We start from the raw sequence: 5,566 nt of genomic DNA on the forward strand, positions 1-5,566 counted from the left end.
TAGAGAGGGGAAAGAGTAGAGAGGAGAGAGAGGGGAGAGAGGGGAAATAGTAGAGAGGAGAGAGAGGGGAGAGAGTAGAGAGGAGAGAGAGGAGAGAGAGGGGAGAGAGTAGAGAGGAGAGATAGGGGAGAGAGTGGAAAGAGTAGAGAGGAGAGAGAGGGGAGAGAGGGGAAAGAGTAGAGAGGAGAGAGAGGGGGAGAGAGGGGAAAGAGTAGAGAGGAGGGAGAGAGAGGGGAGAGGGGAAAGAGTAGAGAGGAGAGAGAGGGGAGAGAGAGAGAGAGGGGAGAGAGGGGGAAAGAGTAGAGGAGAGAGAGGGGAGAGGGAGGGGAAAGAGGAGAGAGGAGAGAGAGGGGAGAGAGGGGAAAGAGGGAAAGAGTAGAGAGGGGAAAGAGGAGAGAGGAGAGAGAGGGGAGAGAGGGGAAAGAGTAGAGAGGAGAGAGAGGGGAGAGAGAGAGGAGAGAGAGGGAAAGAGGAGAGAGAGGGGGAAATAGTAGAGCGGAGAGAGAGGGGAGAGAGTAGAGAGGAGAGAGAGAGAGGAGAGAGGGGGAGAGAGTAGAGAGGAGAGAGAGGGGAGAGAGGGGAAAGAATAGAGAGGAGAGAGAGGGGAGAGAGGGGAAAGAGTAGAGAGGAGAGAGAGGGAGAGAGGGGAAAGAGTAGAGAGGAGAGAGAGGGGAGAGAGGGGAAAGAGTAGAGAGGAGAGAGAGGGGAGAGAGAGAGGAGAGAGAGGGGAGAGAGGGGAAAGAGTAGAGAGGAGAGAGAGGGGAAAGAGTAGAGAGGAGAGAGAGGGGAGAGAGGGGAAAGAGTAGAGAGGAGAGAGAGGGGAGAGAGAGGAGAGAGAGGGGAGAGAGGGGAAAGAGTAGAGAGGAGGGAGAGGGGAAAGAGGGAGAGAGGAGAGAGAGGGAGAGGAGAGAGGGAGAGAGGGGGAAAGAGGGGAAAAGTAGAGAGGGGAAAGAGTAGAGAGGAGAGAGAGGGAGAGAGGGGAAAGAGTAGAGAGGAGAGAGAGGGGAGAGAGTAGAGAGGAGAGAGAGAGGGAGAGGGGGGAGAGAGTAGAGAGGAGAGAGAGGGAGAGAGAGGGGAGAGAGTAGAGGGAGAGAGAGGGAGAGAGGGGAAAGAGTAGAGAGAGAGAGGGGGAGAGAGGGGAAAGAGTAGAGAGGAGAGAGAGGGAGAGAGGGAAAGAGTAGAGAGGAGAGAGAGGGAGAGAGGGGAAAGAGTAGAGAGGAGAGAGAGGGGAGAGAGAGAGGGAGAGAGGAGGGGAGAGAGGGAAAGAGTAGAGAGGAGAAAGAGGGGAGAGGGGGAAAGAGGAGAGAGGAGAGAGAGGGAAAGAGGGAGAGAGGAGAGAGAGGGGAGAGGAGGAGAGGGGAGAGAGGGGAAAGAGGGGAAAGAGTAGAGAGGGAAAGAGTAGAGAGGAGAGAGAGGGGAGAGAGGGGAAAGAGTAGAGAGGAGAGAGGGGAGAGAGAGAGGAGAGAGAGGGAAAGAGGGAGAGAGGGGAAATAGAGCGGAGAGAGAGGGAGAGAGTAGAGAGGAGAGAGAGGAGAGAGAGGGAGAGAGTAGAGTAGAGGAGAGAGAGGGGAGAGAGGGGAAAGAATAGAGAGGAGAGAGGGGGAGAGAGGGAAAGAGTAGAGAGGAGAGAGAGGGAGAGAGGGAAAGAGTAGAGAGGAGAGAGAGGGGAGAGAGGGGGAAAGAGTAGAGAGGAGAGAGAGGGGAGAGAGAGAGGAGAGAGAGGGAAAGAGGAGAGAGAGGAAATAGAGCGGAGAGAGAGGGGAGAGAGTAGAGAGGAGAGAGAGGGAGAGAGAGGGGAGAGAGTAGAGAGGAGAGAGAGAGGGAGAGAGGGAAAGAATAGAGAGGAGAGAGAGGGGGAGAGAGGGGAAAGAGTAGAGAGGAGAGAGAGAGGGGAGAGAGGGAAAGAGTAGAGAGGAGAGAGAGGGAGAGAGAGGGGAAAGAGTAGAGAGGAGAGAGAGGGGGAGAGAGAGAGAGAGAGAGAGGGGAGAGAGGGGGAAAGAGTAGAGAGGGAGAGAGAGGGGAGAGAGAGGGGGAAAGAGGAGAGGAGAGAGGGGAAATAGTAGAGAGGAGAGAGAGGGAGAGAGTAGAGAGGAGAGAGAGGAGAGAGAGGGGGAGAGAGTAGAGAGGGAGAGAGAGGGGAGAGAGGGAAAGAGTAGAGAGGAGAGAGAGAGGGGAGAGAGGGGAAAGAGTAGAGAGGAGAGAGAGAGGGAGAGAGGGGGAAAGAGTAGAGAGGAGAGAGAGCGGAGAGAGGGGAAAGAGTAGAGAGGAGGAGAGGGGGAGAGAGAGAGAGAGAGAGGGGGAGAGAGGGAAAGAGTAGAGAGGAGAGAGAGGGGAGAGAGGGGAAAGAGGAGAGAGGAGAGAGGGGGGAGAGGAGATAGGGGGAGAGAGGGAAAGAGGGGGAAAGAGTAGAGAGGGGAAAGAGTAGAGAGGAAAAAGAGGGGAGAGAGGGGAAAGAGTAGAGAGGAGAGAGAGGGGAGAGAGAGAGGAGAGAGAGGGGAAAGAGGGAGAGAGGGGAAATAGTAGAGCGGAGAGAGAGGGAGAGAGTAGAGAGGAGAGAGAGGGAGAGAGAGGGGAGAGAGTAGAGAGGAGAGAGAGGGGGAGAGAGGGGAAAGAGTAGAGAGGAGAGAGAGGGGAGAGAGGGGAAAGAGTAGAGAGGAGAGAGGGGGAGAGGGGGAAAGAGTAGAGAGGAGAGAGAGGGGGAGAGAGGGGGAAAAGTAGAGAGGAGAGAGAGGGGAGAGAGAGAGGAGAGAGAGGGGAGAGAGGTGAAAGTGTAGAGAGGAGAGAGAGGGGAGAGAGAGGGGAAAGAGGAGAGAGGAGAGAGAGGGGGAAAGGGAGAGAGAGAGAGAGGGGGAGAGGAGAGAGGGGAGAGAGGGGAAAGAGTAGAGAGGGGGAAAGAGTAGAGAGGAGAGAGAGGGGAGAGAGGGGGAAATAGTAGAGAGGAGAGAGAGGGGGAGAGAGTAGAGAGGAGAGAGAGGAGAGAGAGGGGAGAGAGTAGAGAGGGAGAGAGAGGGAGAGAGGGAAAGAGTAGAGAGGAGAGAGAGGGGAGAGAGGGGAAAGAGTAGAGAGGAGAGAGAGGGAGAGAGGGGAAGAGTAGAGAGGAGAGAGAGGGGAGAGAGGGAAAGAGTAGAGAGGAGAGGGGGAGAGAGAGGAGAGAGAGGGAGAGAGGGGAAAGAGTAGAGAGGAGAGAGAGGGGGAGAGAGAGGGGAAAGAGGAGAGAGGAGAGAGGGGAGAGAGGGGAAGAGGGAAAAGAGTAGAGAGGGGAAAGAGTAGAGAGGAGAGAGAGGGGAGAGAGGGAAAGAGTAGAGAGGAGAGAGAGGGAGAGAGAGAGAGGAGAGAGGGGAAAAAGAGGAGAGAGAGGGGGAAATAGTAGAGCGGAGAGAGGGAGAGAGTAGAGAGGGAGAGAGAGGAGAGAGAGGGAGAGAGTAGAGAGGAGAGAGAGGGGAGAGAGGGAAAGAATAGAGAGGAGAGAGAGGGGAGAGGGAAAGAGTAGAGAGGAGAGAGGGGGAGAGAGGGGGAAAGAGTAGAGAGGAGAGAGAGGGGAGAGAGGGGAAAGAGTAGAGAGGAGAGGAGGGAGGAGAGAGGAGAGAGAGGGAGAGAGGGGAAAGAGTAGAGAGGAGAGAGAGGGGAAAGAGTAGAGAGGAGAGAGAGGGGAGAGAGGGGAAAGAGTAGAGAGGAGAGAGAGGGGAGAGAGAGAGGAGAGAGAGGGGAGAGAGGGGAAAGAGTAGAGAGGAGGGAGAGGGGAACTAGAGGGGAAAGAGGAGAGAGGAGAGAGAGGGGAAAGAGGAGAGAGGAGAGAGAGGGGAGAGGAGAGAGGGGGAGAGGGAAAGAGGGAAAGAGTAGAGAGGGGAAAGAGTAGAGAGGAGAGAGAGGGGAGAGAGGGGAAAGAGTAGAGAGGAGAGAGAGGGGAGAGAGTAGAGAGGAGAGAGAGGACAGAGAGGGGAGAGAGTAGAGAGGAGAGAGAGGAGAGAGAGGGGAGAGAGTAGAGAGGAGAGAGAGGGAGAGAGGGAAAGAGTAGAGAGGAGAGAGAGGGGAGAGAGGGGAAAGAGTAGAGAGGAGAGAGAGGGGAGAGAGGGGAAAGAGTAGAGAGGAGAGAGAGGGGAGAGAGGGAAAGAGTAGAGAGGAGAGAGAGGGGGAGAGAGAGAGAGAGAGAGGGGAGAGAGGGAAAGAGTAGAGAGGGAGAGAGAGGGGAGAGAGAGGGGAAAGAGGAGAGAGAGAGAGAGGGGAAGAGGAGAGAGAGAGAGAGGAGGGAGAGGAGAGAGGGAGAGAGGGAAAAGAGGGGAAAGAGTAGAGAGAGGGGAAAGAGTAGAGAGGAGAGAGGGGGAGAGAGGGGAAAGAGTAGAGAGGAGAGAGAGGGAGAGAGAGAGGAGAGAGAGGGGAAAGAGGAGAGAGAGGGGAAATAGAGCGGAGAGAGAGGGGAGAGAGGGAAAGAGTAGAGAGGAGAGAGAGGGGAGAGAGGGGAAAGAGTAGAGAGGAGAGAGAGGGGAGAGAGGGGAAAGAGTAGAGAGGAGAGAGAGGGGAGAGAGAGAGGAGAGAGAGGGGAGAGAGGGGAAAGAGTAGAGAGGAGAGAGAGGGGAGAGAGAGGGGAAAGAGGAGAGAGGAGAGAGAGGGGAAAGAGGAGAGAGGGAGAGAGAGGGGAGAGAGGAGAGAGGGGAGAGGGGAAAGAGGGGAAAGAGTAGAGAGGGGAAAGAGTAGAGAGGAGAGAGAGGGGAGAGAGGGGAAAGAGTAGAGAGGAGAGAGAGGGGAGAGAGAGAGGAGAGAGAGGGGAAAGAGGAGAGAGAGGGGAAATAGAGCGGAGAGAGAGGGGAGAGAGTAGAGAGGAGAGAGAGGAGAGAGAGGGGAGAGAGTAGAGAGGAGAGAGAGGGAGAGAGAGGGGAAAGAGGAGAGAGAGGGGAAATAGTAGAGCGGAGAGAGAGGGGAGAGAGGGGAGAGAGTAGAGAGGAGAGAGAGGAGAGAGAGGGGAGAGAGTAGAGAGGAGAGAGAGGGGAGAGAGGGGAAAGAATAGAGAGGAGAGAGAGGGGAGAGAGGGGAAAGAGTAGAGAGGAGAGAGAGGGGAGAGAGGGGAAAGAGTAGAGAGGAAAGAGAGGGGAGAGAGGGGAAAGAGTAGAGAGGAGAGAGAGAGGGAGAGAGGGAAAGAATAGAGAGGAGAGAGAGGGAGAGGGGGAAAGAGTAGAGAGGAGAGAGGGGGAGAGAGGGAAAGAGTAGAGAGGAGAGAGAGGGGAGAGAGGGGAAAGAGTAGAGAGGAGAGAGAGGGGAGAGAGGGGAAAGAGTAGAGAGGAGAGAGAGGGGAGAGAGGGGAAAGAGTAGAGAGGAGAGAGAGGGGAGAGAGAGAGGAGAGAGAGGGGAGAGAGGGGAAAGAGTAGAGAGGAGAGAGAGGGGAGAGAGGGGGAAGAGGAGAGAGGAGAGAGAGGGGAAAGAGGAGAGAGGAGAGAGAGGGGAGAGGAGAGAGGGGAGAGAGGGGAAAGCGGGGAAAGAGTAGAGAGGGGAAAGAGTAGAGAGGAGAGAGAGGGGAGAGAGGGGAAAGAGTAGAGAGGAGAGAGAGGGGAGAGAGAGAGGAGAAAGAGGGGAA

The sequence above is a fragment of the Oncorhynchus masou genome, unplaced genomic scaffold (genome assembly GCF_036934945.1).
Source record: "Oncorhynchus masou masou isolate Uvic2021 unplaced genomic scaffold, UVic_Omas_1.1 unplaced_scaffold_2672, whole genome shotgun sequence".
NCBI lineage: Eukaryota > Metazoa > Chordata > Actinopteri > Salmoniformes > Salmonidae > Oncorhynchus > Oncorhynchus masou.